Here is a 20,157-nt window from a genome sequence, read left to right on the forward strand (position 1 = left end):
AGTTAGATATATATATCAGGACGTTATCATTATTTTCTTCTCCGAATGAGAGGCCTCCCATTTTGGTGCAAGACAAGTCTTTGCAACTGATTGATAAATTTTTTATTGTCCTACATCGACGGAAGAATTTCATGAATTTGAAGACAAGTCTTGCCTATTATCAACGAGGAAGACAAGTCCCCAGTTGACACGTACAACAGTGGATACATTTTACATGAAATGTTGGGATGTGGACCTCATATAATAACAAAATGGTCTGTTTAGGTGACTTTGAAAGGTCAAAGGTTAACTTATTCTAGGAATGAGAGATATACAATATATACTATCAGAGACTATGATTATGGAGATAGACAGATAGCTGAAACACTATACCTGGGGTAGTTCTCAGGGATGTGTCAAAAGAGATATAGGGAGGGAGATTATTATTAAGCATGCGTATGGGGAAAGTACGCCGCCATGTCCATGACCACGGTAGATAGAAAGTACTTTAAACACAAGGTTAGGAGAGAGAGAGAGAGAGAGAGAAAGAAAGAGACAGAGAGAGGATATGACATGACAATAACATGATGTCACGTGACTGCAGTACGGGGGGGGGGGGGCGACTTCAACCCACCTGCCGATTATGGCGCGATGACTGATGACCCACGATGGAATGCTAGTGTAGGCATACCGCGCCAGTGCTGTTCTCCGGACCTGATAGTTCCCCCATGTAACAGGACCGGCGTGGGGATGGGATAAGATGCGATGGGGTAGGGTGGATAGCAAAAACCCACGCCACGGACATCTCTCACACACCTGCTGCACCTATATATATATATATATATATATATATATATATATATATATGAAGAGTTTGTTTGCAAAAACCGATAAGTCCATATTTGCCAAATGGAGATATTTGCGATTAAAGGTCAAGAAAAATAAAGAGAATAATAAGAAAATTTTTGCTTCTTTTGACCATAACTTCAAAAATATACCTTTATATGTAGTGACCAATACATCATTTAAAATGTATTATTTTGTACTTTATGACAGAGATCATACTTTAAAATCTTCAAAAATGGACTTATCGGTTTTTGCAAACAAACCCTTCATATATATATATATATATATATAGGCCTATTATAGAGAGGGACAGACAGAGACAGAGGGGAGAGAGAGAGAGAGAGAAATGGACAGATATATAGTTGTATACACATGTGTATACGTATACATAGGGTCAATATAATAATATAATGCGAGAGTAGCATTGTGTGTATATGTGTGTGTGTGCGTTTCTCTCAATTAAACATCTCTTTTTAATTTAGTATTGTTTGAATGGAGAGCGCTAGGATATCTTATTTTCATAACTCTTGCTAATTTCCTTTCGACCAGACTAAAATACATGTAATACCACAAAAAGGGCTCATAACGCCGACGTCTTTGAATTTGCTAAAAATCCGCGTAAAACTTTCATGTTAGTCAAGCCTAACATTATTCTCATTACGCATCCAAATGTTACTTAATTGAAATTGTAGTATCTGGACCTGATCGTTTTTTAAAAGTTCTTATGAACTTGGAAATTGTGAAAACAGGAGCATTATCAACATTATTATCCTAGCGATGATCAGAACATTGTAGGTACAATACTACTTGTTGAATAGCCCCCTAAACAAGCTGCAGCAATTTATTGTTCAGAAATGTGTCCACCAGTGCGTTAGACATTCAGCACGTACATTTACATTTACGACAGTATTGGACCCAATCACAGCGCTGTGTAAATCAACCACGTGCTGTTTGCGCACAATAAAAATGACATTCATCAAAGATGATTACTCGTGCCGACAAGATACAAAATCTCTTTTATCACTTGCTGATTAACACTTTACTCCCAACTGAGAAAGTGAGTCTAACATGAAGCAATTTGATGAATGAGGTAAACATGAATTTGACGCAACTATTTGACATTCCATCAATTATTTCATTTTCGCATGTCACTTTCAAGTTATTTATACAGAATACGACCAATCCCAAGACCAACACAAACATACATCTTTCTTTCTGCGTTTCTATTTGCGTTCTTCATTAAAATCGGTACCGACATTGTGAGATACGGTTTCTTTCGCATTGACTTAGTTTCTAGTCATACACACGCTTCAAAATGTGTTTATGTATGTTTACGTGTGCGTTGCAACGTAAATTGTAATGTTCCTTTTAGTATCTATTATACATTTTGGCAGATTTTTCCAATTTTATGATCATGCGTGGTGATGGAATTCATACTTTCGTTTGATTTCTAAGCAAATCGTAAATCTGTCTTTATACAGAAGATTAGTTACAGAGAGTGTGAAGAGAAAATGGCTAATCATGAAGGATGACTTTTTTTTTCTGTAAACTGAATAGCACTTGCCTACATGTACTTTATTGTGAACCAAAATTATGCATGATGCGGGGTACTTTTGCATGTTGTACTTGTGTATCTTATAAGAGAAAATAAGCGCGCATATGACCCTTTGATGCGCCGTGTGACACCGTTTCCAATTTTAAAAGATCGGAGTAAAAATGGTCCTGAATGCCATTAGTGTCACTCATATCGTATTGACTTGATGTTTCAAGATGTTTTTTGAAAATGCGTGTGACCACCTTTACCATGAAGACATTGTATTGTTTACACGAAGACAGTAGTTGAATGGATTTAGAATAAACCATTTAGTGAGCGGTTTATTAGGATCGAGATATTCGTCTATAGATCTCAAAGAAAATATAAGCATAATCGTTCGCTTTTAATCCATGTAAACATCACTACACGGCTATATACTAGTAAGAAAGGGAATTTCTGCAGTCTGAAATTCTACCACCGCGATGTCAAACAGTGTTATTTCTAAAGAAATACGTTACTGGAGTAGAAAGAAGAAATTGCAGTGATGTCATAATTCAACCACGTATATCACAATTTGTAATAGTATACATCGTACATGAGAGAATGCTTCCAAAGAAGTGTGCATCAACTGCTCACTGGCTTTCTTTCATAGGAGAGACGGGAGTACTTTTCTGACTGCGCCCAAGTCGCATGATTTGATTTTCATCGGGTGCGACGACTCAACGATTGCTAATTTGTTTGACTGTGCCGTGGCGCTCGGTAGCTTTCCCCTCTCCCCCATCTCTCTCTCTCTCCCTCTTTCTCTTTCTTTTGCGCTGCCTTGATCCATGGCATTCCTGAACAACGCGACCGCAGGCACATGCGTTCATCCTTGGGAGGCCGTGCTGATCGAAGAAACATATATTCTGCCATTGGAATTTTGATTGCGCTGATGCCACCGCGCGTCTCTCCGGCGTGCGCGGTGTGGTTATGATATCATAAACTGTATTCATCGGTGCAGCGAAACTGTCTCCGTCGCTGAAGCTGTGATGTCTAGGAGAAGACACTTAGTGGCGGGCTCCGGCTCGCTATGGCATCTCCCTGGGTCAGGGAGAGGTGATGAACGCTTTGGGCTTAAAGGGGGATAGCAATGCCATGGTGGTCCGGCTTCGTCAACGCCAGTCAAAGCCAGCCCATCTCACTCAGCAAACTTTTTCTTAGATTTTTGAAAAGAGATAACTTGTACGGTTCCAATTATCAAAGTTTATTTATCATAGGCTTTATCAGAATATTTGACCTCAGTGCATAATATTTCTTTCGATCAGATGCGAGGAAGTTTGAGTAGAATAGAACTGTACTTTTCCACTGATTGTCGAATGCTTCTGTAGATTCAACGTTAAAAGTTGTTGGTTTAAGTTTTGTTGAGAAGGAAGAGAAGGAAATTATGGTATCGAGACTTTTGTATTTCCGTTATCAGGTTTTGATGTCAGGTTGTGCTGTTCTCTTTAACACATTCGTCTGATTTCGGTAATTGAACACAACGGAACGTCTGATCAAAATCCCAGTTTTGACAACTTTTTTAACTTTGTATTTTCCAACGATTACATGACAATTACATCGAAAGTTAAAAATAAAATCGATGTCATCTCTCCAGTCGAGACATGTTTACTGCATGTCATATAAACGTCAGCTGTATTTTGCTCTGATGGTATATCTGAAATCGCCTGACGTTGTACATCAAGATAATTCTCAATTTCTGGTTCGATATACATGGTATAGTCCGGAGGTAATGCAAGAGAGATTGAACTACAGAATCTAATTAGTGAATGAAAGTGCATTTGATATCAAGTCCATACAGCCTACCCGCTAGTGTATAGACATGCCTTCTATCGAGTTGTTTATACGAACATGCGAAAATAGCCTCAATGGAAACCTGGATGTAGTAATAGGCGTACCAGTACAGCAAATACATATGTGCGCCGCAGACAGGTAGATATATTTGCTTGTGTAGGCGTGTGTATACATTCTGCTGGTGGAAGTGCAGGTATGGTGTTATTGTGCGTCGTGTAATTAAATTCACGCCATATCATGTGAAATTGATGGAATGAAACAACAAGGAGAGATGAAAAAATATTCTTGGAAATAACAATTAGGATGTGATTTTTTTCCTCAAATTAGCATATAAATATGTCTCTTTGTATGCAATTTAACCTATGGAGCCGAAATTAAAGCGGATAAATTATCCCTGCACATTAGCGGTATACTGGTTAATTTGATTTAGAAACCATATGCAAGGATTCACATGGTTGATGGAAAAAAAAACCCAAACAGTTCTATAATTCGTAGAATCGTGAGCAAACAAAGAATTAATCTTAAAACGGTATAATTATGGTAACAATAAATGGACTGACTGATGAATAAGTGTGCAAATACATTCTTAATCTGTCCTCTGTAATTAATGTTCTGATAATAAAGGGAAGAAGAATCAATTTTCGTACGTGCATCATCTAAGCAAATTTATGAGGTTACATTGTAAAGATAACCTGGTCAGTAGCTGTTTTCTCTTCACGCTTTGCTTTCAGCTGAAAGTATACTGTAAAGTTTAATTTTACTATCATATCAAAACCTATACTTAGAATGTTACATAAAGAAAGACAAGCCGACATTATACAAGAAATGTAATAAACATTTCTCAATTAGTGAATTAATGCATTATAATGAAGCAGTAATTCATCGCCAGTAACTGTTATGTAAGTAATGTGAAAAATGATTAAAGATTCACCTAAAAGCAAAACCGTTTATCAAAATAACTCAATACAGAGTTATTGCGATGGTGATGTGACAGATCTTTAATTCATCATTGTTAGCATGAATCAACTCTGTATATATCACATGAGGGAATTAAAAAATTGCATCACAATGCCACGTTATCTTTATTTAAAATAAAAGATACCCCCAGAAATAAAATCCAAAATAACTATATTTTTTTTCAAACGAACTCAATACTAATCGTGAGTAGAAATAAAATATTTTTTAATTAAGTCATTTTTCATGTCATACCTCGTCGAAGTGTAAATCGTATCGTCTAGGAATGAATAAAAAGAAAGAATATTATTCTTGTTTGACCTTGGATAGTCAAATTGAAATGCTGTATATTCTTTCCGATTATGAGGAATGTAGCGACAAACTCCACCATAATCCATCTCACACCGGATGAGTTGATTTTGGGCGACAGGTAGGTTCTTGATACTTACGTAGAAAGAGAGAGAGAGGGAGAAAAAAAAAACACTGTCTCTTTTGATGTGTATTCCTTATCGTGCATGGTGTGTGTGGTTTCATGTATGTGTGTGTATGTGTGTGTGAGTCTGTGTCTGTGTTGTGTGTGTGTGAGTAGGGTGGGGTAGTTACAAGAACCGAGCGTCGACATTTCCTGCAAGGATTATTGTGTGGTTTGCGTCATGCGTGTATTCCTCGTTCTGTTCATTTTGTCAAAAACTTGTTGCGTGTTTCGTTTGTAGGTGTGTGTATATTTGTGTGTGTGTGTGTGTGTGCTCGTGTGTATGTCGTGTATGTGTTTCATGAATGTGTTTTGTGCATGTGACAAAATGCATTTTGTGAATGTTTCGAATGCGCTGTGTGAGTGCGTTTGCATTTATGAATGTTCTGCTTTTATGCATGTGCGAGTGACGTGCGCAAGACTCTCACGAATCGAAATTTGCCCATGGATTCATTATTCCAAGTGGCTGGCGTTCAACAGGATCATTTGCATGAGAATCCACACACACACACACACACACACACACACACACTGGGCTGTTTCATAAAGTCCACTGCTTACAATGACCAACGTTCATGACAGCACATGTAATTTGTCATCCATAATGTACGATGACTGCATTCGATTTCATCTCCAGTCACCATAAGCATGATAATGTGAATATTGCGGTGATGGCGTAAGACATCAAAAGATATTAAGTGATGGTGATTAATCCAAAATGGAGACAACCGATTTGGATGGTTGTTATTTTTTTTTCTCTCTCTCTTTCAATGCATCCGATATTTTAGATTCACCAAGCAGGAGAAATAGCACTTCATAAATAAATGTGATTTTATGCTCGATGTTCTGAAGGTCTAGCAAACACACCTTTGAGAATCTCACTCCGATGACAAGTAGGTACATTTATTGCATGAGTTAAGAGTATTTCATGTATGACTTTAAAGGGGCCCTGAAATCCAAATGCATGTTGATCTGTGTTGATTTATAATACCTTCAACATCACTTTTGCGGTGAAACGAATATCTAGAAACATTCCATAAATTTTTTATGATTTTTTCTTTTATTTTTCTTCAGATTACTTGGGAACGCCCACAAAAAATCCTTCCAAACCAATCAATATTCATATTCTTGAGATGACATCATCTGTCAATCATTACTAAAGTGCTGAAATGTTCAACAAAAGACATTGGAATGCACCTTCCCCTCAACTCAGCATAACATGCATGTTTCTGTCATATTAATGTGACTAACAAAAGACATGGCGAGGGAACATGCAAGTTATGCTGAGTCGAGGGGAAGGTGCATTCCAGTGTCTTTTGTTAAACATTTCAGGACTTTAGCAATGATTGACAGATGATGTCATCTCAAGAATATGAATATTGATTGGTTTGAAAGGATTTTTTGTGGGCGTTCCCTAGTAATCTGAAGAAAAATAGAAGAAAAATCATTAAAAATATATGGAATGTTTCTAGATATTCGTTTCACCACAAAAGTGATGTTCAGGGTATCATAAATCAACACAAATCAACATGCATTTGGATTTCAGGGCCCCTTTAAGGTACGAATCCAATTTCTCTTTCTATTCAGATTCTGCCAAACACATTGTGTTATGTTGAAATGGGTCCACGTCACGAGACCGACACCCACGAGTCATACAGCCCACGAGTTATACAGCCCACGAGTCATACAGCCCATGAGTTCGACACTAAGCAAACAAGGCCCACGAGACCGGCACATTAAACCCCGCATCGTGTCTGTCAAACTCGTGGGCTGTTTTTACCTAGTGCCGAACTCGTGGGCTGTAGGACTCATGTGTGTCGGTCTTGTGGGATGACCACGTTGAAACGTCCTATGTATATAGCAGGCAACGAATTAGGGGCCCAAGAGGTCCTTGTTACAACGCCTAATAATGTGAAAATTACAAAGGCTTTTGTGACGGAATAAAATGAATGTTTTCATTTCATCGAGTCGCCAGACTATCGTAGTACTCAGACTGAATGAAACAGTGTCATATGATCCGGTTTGCGCTCGCCATTATTACAATGTTGACAGTGGTAATATGGAATTTATAGCTTTGACGGAAGATAAGCTCCATATCATATCATATCATATGCTTTTGTATAGACCCTATACGTATAAGCATCACTTCTTGCAAAGTGACAACAGATTGACATTAGATATTTTGTGATACAGTGGTAGTTATCATTGTATACTAAGTTCATTGATATGATTATACAGGGTACACAAGTTACTTAAGAACTGTCGCAAAACTAGGCAGGCAAGTGACGATGACTGAATTAAAAAAAAAAAAAAAAATCCCTGAAACTACCCCAGTATGATGATAACCTCTGGGACATAATCATATTTTAAGTTACAATTGCGTGTGGTTATACGGACGAAGACACCAATTAGGAAATTACACTAACCCCTTACCAGCGCCTCTTAACCGAAGGCTGATTGGTGCATTGCATGGGAGTCTGTGTTAATCACTGCGCATTTCCGTTGTGTGCAAAATATTCTGCGTTTAATGAAGAAAAAAAAATATGCACGGTCATACACAGCCATGCAGATGCACAAAGGTTAAAGGTATTTAAAACATACACCTCGTGATGCATAGGATTTAACATGTGTTCAATGTAAGAGCATGAGTGACCGCCATTGTTCCAATGCCAATGGAGGTGATGTTTCTACTAAAATCATATAGGACTACGGGCTCTAATCTGGCAAGTAAAGCTTATATATACCTGTAATGTTCATCTGCATTTATTCCTCCCACATCTTCAATACGGGCATTTTAGTGTGGTATTTCTACCCCAAACATTTTTATTTTTGGCTTTTTTATCCCTGACACATTAACCTCTACCATTGTACCTCTTGCATAATACTTCTGACATTTGTACCCCTGATAATTTGCAATTGCCCTCTTGCAATTTTAACTCTGTCGTTTTTCATTCTCGCAATTTTACCCCTGACATTTTAGCCTCTAGCAGTTTTTTACGTCAGACATCTTTACCTCTGACATTTTAGCTCTGAAATTTGTAACTCCTGACAGTTTTTACCTCTGGTATTTTTAACTCTGACATTTCTAGCTCTGAAATTTGGACCTCTTTTGGTGTTAATATTTGATTTTTTTTTTTAACTCTCCGATAAGCTTTACTTCACATATTTCATTCTGAAATTTGTACCTCTGGTAGTGTGTACATGTGGTAATTTCACCTCCGGTAATTTTTGAATTCTTTAAAACATCTCTTAAATGTGTACTTCTGGTATATTGTACCTCTGGTAATTCTACTTCTGACATTATAATTCATACATTTAAGCTTTTTAATTTGTAACTCTGGTATGCATTAGTGCTGGTATTTTACCTTTAACTTTTTTTAACATCTGATATTTTTCCCTGAATTTTTACCTGTGGTAAGTTTTACATCCGGTACTTCTACCCCAAGCATTTTTTTTTTTATTATTTCTGAAATGTTGTGCGTTTCGCATTTGAAATTGTGAAATTTTTACCTCTGACGTTACCTTGTGTATTTTCAGACTAAGCTCACTCTGAAAGTACTTCCCTTTGTAGGTGAACCGTACACACGGTGGCAGTTATGATAACGCGTTGGTATGTTGACAAAGTCGAGAGATTTCTGTGCCCCATAATACCCATATTACCATATGCAACTGTCTCTACGATATTTTGCCAGCAATCATTGAAATCAACTGAAATGTTCATTTATTTCAACGCAATGGGCGTTGCGCGTGTGTATATGTGTGTGTGTGTGGTGTGTGGTGTTTAGATCTGTTTTCTTTTATGTTTTCGCGCAGTTGATATCATGACATCAAAGATTGAGAGTAGTTGATGAGTTAAGTGTTGAGTCATTATCAATGTTTACCTTTTATGTGGCGGGAAGATCTGATTAGGTAATGAAGAGTTATTGAAATACGTCCCTGTTTCCAAGAGAATGAAAGGAGCTATGGTGAATAAAGGAAATGGGTTTAAACTTCTTCCACTCAATCTCCGTCAGCCAGCAATTGTGGTTTAGGTACGTCTGCCTTATATGGAAATGAATGAAGCCTTATCATGACATACAACATACGCAAAGGTCTCGGATTCCGCTGTGTGATAGGTCGGGGTAGTTACGGACCTGCATTGCAATTTATTTCTTAATTAATCAGACGAGTTCTCGTTAAGTCGATATTAGCTGTCTTCATTGAGGGCAATAACCACCCTGAATGGTCTGCACCCGAGATTTACTTCTTAAGATTCAGTCAGTACAAAGTATTTCGCTTGTGAGTCGACAAAAAAGACAAGGAACGTATACATAGAAAGAGAGAGAGAGAGTGAATTTCACAATAATCCACTAACGAAAGAAAGTCGTCGTCATCTTTTGAGGGTAAAGAGAAAACACAGAAAAAGAGCGATATGTTTTATTGTGAAATATAAAGACAAATAACAACCATGATTTTTCGGGTTCTAAAATTGGTACCAGGGGCCTGTTGCATAAAAGTTACTATTGCGGTAACTTTGCCATGCAATGGTAACTACCATGGAATTCTTCATTTTGATTGGCTGTTGAGTATTGTTACCATGGTAGTTACCATTGAATGGCAAAGTTACTGCAATAGTAACTTTTATCAATTATGCAACAGGCCCCAACAGATCTTTATTACCTTTATAAAAGATGGTGAATTATACATCTTCAGCCATACTTAACCCTATAATGGTATGGTAACTATATAGCTTTTTTTTTCTTTTCTGTGAAGTGGTAGGGAGTTTTCGTTCTCATGTTGTATTTATGTAACAGATGACAGTATTCGCCATATAAGTCAGTTAATAAACATTTTCGTTCAACAGTGATGGAAACTGGGCCGAGTTCATTGTGCAGGTGTATATTATACCATTCAAAGTATTGTGAGAGCCACGAAGGATGGGCTGCTTGCTGGGCGCCATTCACTCCTGGGGGCGCGCCGCCTTCTTCGGGGGGGGGGGGGATGCCGCATGATGAAGGGCGGTGTATTGCATGCATACTAGTGTTTTTCTTACGGAGCAGACTGCGGGGTTTCAACACATTTCGTTGCCATGGAGTACAAGCTGCAGCGCTCTTTACGAGGCTCAATTTCTATGACCCGAATAAAGGAAATCGAGAGAATTGGTTATGAAAAAAAAAAATAGAGAAAGCTTGACCCTTTTCATAACGTCTACCATGTCTACGGGAAGCTTCAATCGGATCGTCTTTGTATAGATGAATCCGACTTCATGTAGAGCACTGCAACTTATGGCAGCCATACCTGCCAAAGAAGAACAAAAGCACTTTCAAAGGGTATCCTAATGCAATGAGTCAGGCGCGTTGCTATGTCAGTGCATGAATTGTCTTTTGTTAGGCATACTTGAACCCCCCCCCCCCCGTCAGAAATTGCCTTAAAAACAGAACCCACACAGAATTGGGCCCCGTTGCAAGAAAGTTGCAATCAATTGCAAATAATTGCTAATTTTCAAACAACCATTCTGATTGGCTCAGGGTCTGCCTTATTAAGAAGACATGCATGCAACAATGATTTTGATTGGCCAGTGACAATCAGTTGCAAGTTGCGTTTAAACGCAAAGTTTCTAGCAACGGGGTACTGGTCTATAGATGAGCTCCCCTGCAGAAATCATTTTTGTCAGTAAATGACGTAATCCCTCGTCTGATTGTATGTCCCACAAAAGAACTTTTGAATGTGTACCAACTTGAGGGATATAACTAGAGATAACCACGCACTCCCTTATCACTTCATTTATGAAGTCGTCACATCTTACGATCCGGAGCTGTCATTTCTAGTAGTATTAAAATTAAAAATTGTCAATTTTCTTCTCAAGTGTTTGATACAGGAATATGAATGCACAAAGACCACCTTTTTTGGTATACATAATTTACGGCCATGTCGTGTATATTCCGTAAATGTCTGACACAGTGGACAGCCTTCTCAGAATACATGTAGCCTACTGTAAGTCGTCGATGTTGGCACTGCAATTACGAAGCGATGGAAATTTTCTTACATTTTATATTCGATTTTCTGTAGGTTGAGAGTGGCTTCGTAATTACCCAAATTCAATGCATCATTCAAAAATGGCGGCGTACTGCGTCTTATAACAGCATTCCGAATATGGCGTAAATGTGCATAATATTATGCTCCACAACAGTGTTGGACGTGGACGAAAAAGAGGCCCAGAAAGGGGGTCACGTTTTAGCGCAAAGAAAAAAAATAAAGAAAATATGTTTTGAACAATGACAAATGATGCAATCTTTTTTTCAGAGGATCGCTGAAGAATTAGAATACGATTAAATGATGACAGAATTTGGCTAAGTTGATCAGGAAAATATCTCATCCGCTTCCTAATTCCCGTGTATATGAAGCCATCATGCCCTGGGGCAGAGATGGGTAGTCGTAGAATGAAGGTATGTGCCAAACATACATGTCAGAGAAATCCAACAACCTATCTTTTATCCCTTTTGGCCCGTATCAACTGGCCCAGAATAGAGAGAAAGAGAGAAAGAAAAAAAGAAGCGGAAATAAGCGGGCAACATTTCAGAGATCACATTCGATTCCGGATGCAAGCATCTTTCGTGGGGCGTTTTACTGTGTTTACATGATGCGAGCATGTACGCAGGCATCGCTTTGTACTGACGCCACATTATATAGACCGGTTCACTAAAGTCCAATTTATGCATACCCCTATTACAAAAGGATGTTCCTGGCAACCAGCGCGCTTACTACCCAAGACTTGACCGACATTGCAACAGCTAAAAGGGCAAAGTAAATTCGAAAGCTCTTTGTTTTGTTTAAGTGAAAATAATTAGCAATATAACTGTAAAGAGTGTGCCAAACATACATGTCAGAGAAATTCAACAACCTATCTTTTATCCCTTTTGGCCCGTATCAACTGGCCCAGAATAGAGAGAAAGAGAGAAAGAAAAAAAGAAACGGAGATAAGCGGGCAACATTTCAGAGATCAAATTCGATTCCGGATGCAAGTGAAAATAATTAGCAATATAACTGTAAAGAGTGTAAGCGAATAAATTAGCATGTTGTGACCGAAACTTTAAATGCTACTTCAAATGCACTTCTAGACCTTTAATCAGTTTCAGAGGTAAAGGAAATTAGACATTCAGAATGGGTGATGATTCTTCAAAATTGGACCTATTATATGGAATTTAAGAAGTCTACAATTTTGTCATAATTCTATGTTGATGATATAACTGATATTTGTCGCAGCCTCATATGCATATTTGAAGGAGGTGAATCATCAGTTCATAGAACTAACACTAACCTGCCCTATATGTTATGAGATCGCACTTTTCCACCTGTGCCCCCCCCCCCCCCGCCTTTATGGAACAATCTCTCTACCCATATTCAGGAATCGAACCCCATTGACTCGTTCAAAATGAAACTCAAGACTCACGTATTTGAAGAAAAACACCCATGATTTTGTCATTCACGGATACTTTGAATTTGCGATTGATTTATAAGTTTGTTTCTTTTGTGTTAATTATCTATTATTTTTCACTTGATGCTATTATTTCTATGTAAAGGACTTATATAAACAGTTTGTAATAGGCGCTATATGCATTTTTCATATCTTCATTTCCATTACACAAATCTTCAATCGTTATCCTTTATGTGTGTGTTTGTGTGTGTGGTTGTGTGTGTCATTCATCCAATAAGAATAGGTGCTCTTAGCATCAATAATTCATTGTGGTCTTCTTATGATCTATGACTAACGCTCTTTTGGGGGAAAAGAAGTGTAGTCACTAAATTATGGACGGAAAACATGATTTCTTAATATGTGTGTGTGTGTGTGTGTGTGTGTGGGTGTGTGTGTGCACAAACCAATGAGAGAGTTCTTTGTTGATGACATCACTACAGCTAATTTGCATTTTGTCGTTGCGACCAATACCAGGACATGATGAGAACACACGGATGCTTAGAATTCCATAAATATTTTTCAAAAAGTTAAAATTTTTCCAACCTTCTACCATTCTGGTCGCCTAACTTTACTTTACTCAACGTCAGTTTGATTAGCATGATGTTATCACAATAAGATATGAACGTATTAATGCACTTTGATACTAATCAACTTTGCACAGACAAGTCATCGCGATGTTTGATATGCGTCCTCATCTAAGTAAGGTAATACTAGATGTACTGTCATTTGATGCATACGCTTGCCATCTATAAAACAGAAATACATACACGTACGCATTATTTTCATGTTTATGTTACACCTACATATTACACCCAACTCTAGGTGTTTTAATTCCCCTCATATGAAAAGCCTCCCACCGACCAGCCCTCACATCTTTGTAACACTCCACCCCTTAAAGATACATCCATCCAAGTATTGTTGTTGCCGAACGTTGCACATAGTGCTTTCCTTTGCACTTGTGCTAGCCGCTTGGGTCTTGATATGTGCGGATTCCGGACTACATCTTATTAAAATCCCTGCTCCCCGCACTGACATTTAGCTCCCCGAACTTACAGCTTCTCCTGCTCCTACTTCGTGGTGTCTCGGTAACCTTCCCCAAAATCCTCCTCTATACCCCACCCTCCTCTCTTTCCGTCTACCCCCGTCCTTCGCTCCTCCATCGGAGGCATAAGGGTGCGCGCCGATAAAAATAGACACGGGGAAAAACAACACTGTGATCAATACGGTGCGGTTGGGTTAGAGACGAGCGGGAAAGAAGACAGGGAAAAAAGGGGGAAAACAGAAGGAGCTAGGGAGGGAACGGTAGGGAGAGAGAAAGGAAGCGAAATCCAGGCAAATGTAGCCGAACATTGTTGCAATGGAATAAATATGTAGACAGAATGCAAAAACAGATGTTTTCGAGAATGATTCTTGCGTCATCCGTCAGGCAAGGATGGAAATTGAGAAATCTAGACGCAGGAAAATGCACACAAGAGGGGCATTTGCTACTCTCAGCAGACGCACACGGTATAACTACCAGCCATATTGCTAATAACCCATGTCTAATTGATCCATTATCTGTCTTACGAGATATCAAAATATGCGGCGAGCTTCTAGAAATATTTTGTTCATTATTTTGTAATTGCACTCAGAGTTATCCAAGTGTATAATATTGATTTTTTTTTCCTTGTAAAATTCTAACGCAAAGCAAAGTCGTACTGTCTTGTTGTTCATGTTTTTTTTCTATTTCTCCAAAATCTTGTTTTATTTCAATTTTATTCTTTCCTACACATTCCACTTGAATGTTTAGATACACAAAATGAATATAATGAAACATATAATATATCTTGTCAAGCAGGTGACCTGAATTATTCTATACAGATTGAATGTGCAGGTGAACAAAAATGAAAGGCATAATATCTCCACTCAGTAAGTATTACACTAGATACAATGTGAATGAAAACTTTTACATGAGAAACCCAACTTCCGAATTTTACACATTCATCATGCACACACACATACACACACGCGCGCGCGCACACACACACAGAGACACACATGGGCATTATTGGTAAAATGTATCTTTTGTCGTTACACTAATCTTATAGTTTCATGTGTCTCATTTCTCGTGTTTTCCTGTTGTAGTCACTCTGAACTCGCGTCTATTTTATTTACTACATCACCGAGTCAAGTCCAGCTTATTTCACTTTTATGTTATATAGGGTGGTAGAGGTAGTATGTAATTATATATGTATGTATGTATATATATATATATATATATATATATAGTATATATATATATATATATATATATATATATATAATATATATATGTATATATATATATATATATATATGTGTGTGTGTGTGTGTGTGTGTGTGTGTGTGTGTGTGTGTGTGATATGAGAAAGGAAGGAGAAATCGGTGCGTAGCTTTGACATCATTATTCCTCTTACTGTTCCTCCTTTTCGGAAAAGCGCAAGAGTTGAAAAATTGGTCTCCGCCGGGACTCGAACCCGGGTCTTTGGCATGGAACGCCAACGCCTTAATCGCTCGGCCACGGAGACGTCATAGCGCTTCAGGCAGACCCAAGCTCGAATACCCGACGGACCAATCTTTCAACTCTTTGACGTTATGCACACGTTCCTTTTTTGAGCAGAGAGTTATGAATTACAACCAGCCGCGATTATATATATATATATATATATATATATATATATATATATATATATATATATAAAATAATAATAATAATAATAATAATAATAATAATAATAATAATAATAATATTCAGTAGATAAACGCAGGCCTTGTCCCCCGGGTTATCCTGGCCTGTGATGAGGAAAGAATCCTGATTTCTTAAAGAAACATGTCAAGTTTCATGATCTCCGCATGCAGGTGCATAAACGAAATATTTGATACATAGTTTTTTACTATCACACGTAAACAGACACACATAACATGCCATGTGTACACAATACCTAGATCAACATATCTAAGTGCTTAAATGTCTGATGATTTCTCACACCGTATAATTATCATAACTTCATGTATGATACACAGGTATTTATGGATATATAACATGGTGATAAGCACGTACTTGGGTAACATCATTATGTTCTTATATTACGGAAATATATTAATCGAGTCGGGGAATATAGCAAAAATTAGTGTAAGATGATTAATACAATAAAGTATATGAATATGAATACATACCTTTATATGTATCCATGTATTACATTAATAGATTATTGTAACATATTACATTTCTCCATTTACATATTAAAGTCGATTATACATAAATAATTATATAGATATATAATAATGATAACAATAATGATAATAATTATAATAGTAATATATATACATATATTTATATACAGGCATATATATATATATATATATATGGAAGAAAGTGAAAGATACACTATAATAGCAAACATAACGAAAGGAGGAAACATGTTAAAGATCCTTGTATACATGGACAGATATTATCCGAGGCAGGATAAAAGAGGAGAGATAGATAGAGAGAGAAAGAGTAAGCCATATGTCCCGAATGACTTCGTCTCTTATTTCATCACATGTCAAGATTAATAACCCATCCCTGCTCACACAATGAACCCGATTGGTCGATACATCAGGGCAGCTGGAAGTGCCTCGTACATATCGCTTGATTCAATCAGAATGAATGACTTAACGAAACAGATATTGCTGATTGATTGTTTGAGGGTAGTATATTTCAGTATTTGCTTCGTTCTTTGACATCGCTTTGGAGCTGTCCAAGCCCGCTTATGCTCAACGAAACGCCCGTGGTAAGTCTAGCATACCCGTAAAGGTGTCAGATCAGCTTGTGTGTAATAGCGGACAATGCATGGAGAAGCCTGATATATAGGAAAGCCGCCCTTGCTTAGCTGAGAAGGATATACTGGATAGTAAGGTAGTTACTGTTTGATTGGTTAGTTTTCGAAGAGCCGTGCTGATGCTCCAAGCTAGAAGTGGACGACTGTTGGAAAAGTCTTACTCCGCTCAGAGACAATATATTATTATGTTGTTGTTTTGTTTCTCGTTTTATCTGGCATGGAGACATTGCCTGTGACAGAAACTTTTTCCAACTTCTGCCCGCTCTCCTCGAGTATGAATTTCATGTCTTCTATGAGTGACATCACAGACGATTGCCAAGAATAACTCTACTATGGAACACTTTTAATACTAGATCTGTAAAGGAATATATTTTTCGACGATCCTACTAACCCTGCTGTGAAGGAGGTTGAATTAGGTAAGAGCTTGAATTTAACTGAATACATTCCCTGAGGGAAAAATAGATACACTTTGTAGATACGTACTAGATAGGCAGATAGATAGATATAGGTGTGTGGATGGATGGAAGAGTGGATGGATGGAGCGAGACAAAGGTGGAGAGACGAGTCAGGTTGATAGAATAAATACTAAGGAAAGCCAGAAAAATTTCTCTCGAATTGATTCATCAGTGTTTCAAAAAAATAGATGTCATTTCGATGAAGAAATGATGAATGGAAAAAGTCGTATCAACTAAAACTGTTTGTGTTTGGTAATAGTGAATGTGCCCGCCTCATTTGTTCAAAGCCGTCATGGTTTTATGTTTGCTTTGAGACTGAAATAATTGGTGTGGGTTTATGAATAACAATTCCTAAGTGTTACGTGAGCATGGTGAATGCTCACTTCGGATTTATTCCGATAAACTCACTGGTAGTAAAGTTCGGATAATTGAGACGTAAATGATTATGGAGTTATGTTTTTATCTGAGAAAACTTCCTGGACAAAATGCAACCAAAGAAAGTGTGTAAATTGTTGATTAATTAGCAATTCTCTACTAGCTGTTCTGATACTACCGGCAATCTGCTGACAGCACCAGTTTTATATTTATAGCTTCTTCTGTCTAATACCAATGCGTCAAGCGTCCTCTATAGGACACTGTACATGTATATTTCTATACATGATCCTGGTAGGTATACACTATGTTAAATTGTAATTCAAAACTTGTGGCCAACGGTATAATGATTGAGTTGGCAGGTGACCAACTGAATGATGACAAATACAAAATCACATCTGGTTAATTTTGATAGGGATACCACTCGAAAATAAAAAAGAAACAATTAACGAGAGAGGAATTTTTATACAAGGGTGTATGTATAGGCTCTACTGAATTAATTCGAATTAATAAACGGTAATCAAACAATTCTTATGGCAAGACATGAAGTAATGAAACTTTACATTCATGTCCTTATATTGATGCATTTCTTATAACCACGTCAAAATTTACGAATCTTTCATTCTTTATAGTGTAACAATACACATTGCGTTAGGTTCCTTTACATCAACGAGTTCAAATGACTCTGCGTATGCGCGTATGTGAGCACGCATGTGCGCACCATAAGATTATGTCTTTTGTATTTTTAAGATTGTTCTTTGGGCATTCTCTTGATTAACCCCTTCCCTCCGAGATTCCATTCCACACGTGCGTATACGTCATATAACGATATGTGTAGTTCCCATGTAGTCGGTGGGTTAAATCGATAATCACAGATTTGTATATAAGCTTTACCCTCTGCTGGAAAATTTTAAAACAGCGTTGATGTGTACTTTCAGAAATAGTAACGGTTATCCTTGTACATTATATTCGTCCATTGTCATTATAATTATACCTTCAATACACGCATAAATAATGATTGCGGAGCATTCTATGACAAAATGTCGCTTGGGGTCATATCAAATACAGAGCACTGCTTTTCTAATGCACATGTCTATCAACTGTACAGTATATACCTGCAAAAATATAGGCCTACGTGTTAACTGGTATTTTTTTTTTTACTAGAAACCCTCACCATTGTGTATACGTGACTACCAGTACATGGTGTACGCCAAAAACCAGCTTCCTGGCTGTATGGTGTTCTTTTGTCATGCATATACCATCGATTATATGACTGGTATGATCAATTACGTGTTTAACTGTCAATACCGACGTCATTTCGTTTACTGCCGACAGTCAACAGAATGTAATGACGAATCCTTAAGGCTTTTGTTTGTTTTGTTTGTGTGTGTGTGTCTCTCTCTCTCTTTTTGTATGTGTATATGTATGTCCGCCTGAACTTTGCTTATTTGCGTACAAATCGCGTGCCGAAATATTGAAACCGTCGTTGAGTTTATTCACAGGGAAAATGTAGTTCTCTATATAGCTGGGCATGCTCACATGATCTGTGACTGACAAACCCTCACATTCATCAACTGCCATACTTGTCTGGCCCACGTACATCGAATTTTGTGAATTTTCCATAAATCTACCACTCTAATGAGCAGATTTATTTACACGTGTACATACAGCGAGAGTGAATGACTGATTTTAATCAGGGAAACACCATTTTATAGTAGCGTAAAGAAATGCGATATTTTATTTGTCCTTATTGGGAAAAGATATTGGGAGAAATGAACAGGTGAATTCTTGGGGGGGGTTGTCAATTTTCTTTTAAAGTCCCTCTCTTTTAAAGGTATAGATACTCAGTATTGAAGTGTAATTAAACGGTCCAATGCAGTCGAAATCAATAGCCTATAGATTGGTAGACGTATCACTTAATTTTGTCGATGATACCTGATGAATAATATTTGTTCTAGCGACTGGAATATACCCTGAGATAATAGTAATGAAAGAAAAACACGAGTAAAAAAACTACACCTGCATTCCTGGTGGTTTATTGCAGAGGAGGCTTGCATTTAAATTAGTTTGATTTGTTTGTTTGTTTGTTTTTTTTTCAAATCCGTCTTCAAAGACATTGAGTTTCTCGAAAATTATGACGGCTTATATAAGAGAAGGATTATACCTTTAAATAGGTCAGCCGTGAGTTCGGGATTATGATTACATGCGCGACATGCGCGTCATAAGAGCGTTCGTAATCAATCATGGCCGCCACGCCAGGACTTCAAATAATATCATAAGAACCGTCTTGCGACTCCCAACGCGATACCGCTGCCAAAATTCATATCATGGCATCGCCGTTGTAATAATGATAATGATAATGATAATGCTAACATTAATGCTGTACTCTTATCAACCCAGTCAGAGTAGCCACTGCAATGGCA

The 20,157-nt window shown here is 37.6% G+C and overlaps 1 protein-coding gene across 1 annotated transcript in view; it reads left to right on the top strand.

Moving 5' to 3' along the window:
- LOC140241110 (voltage-dependent calcium channel type A subunit alpha-1-like) overlaps positions 1 to 20,157 on the top strand; it is a 229,002-nt gene that overhangs the window by 11,229 nt on the left and 197,616 nt on the right. The gene's annotated exons all lie outside the window — the stretch shown is intronic.

This window comes from Diadema setosum, chromosome 17, assembly GCF_964275005.1.
Source record: "Diadema setosum chromosome 17, eeDiaSeto1, whole genome shotgun sequence".
Classification (NCBI taxonomy): domain Eukaryota; kingdom Metazoa; phylum Echinodermata; class Echinoidea; order Diadematoida; family Diadematidae; genus Diadema; species Diadema setosum.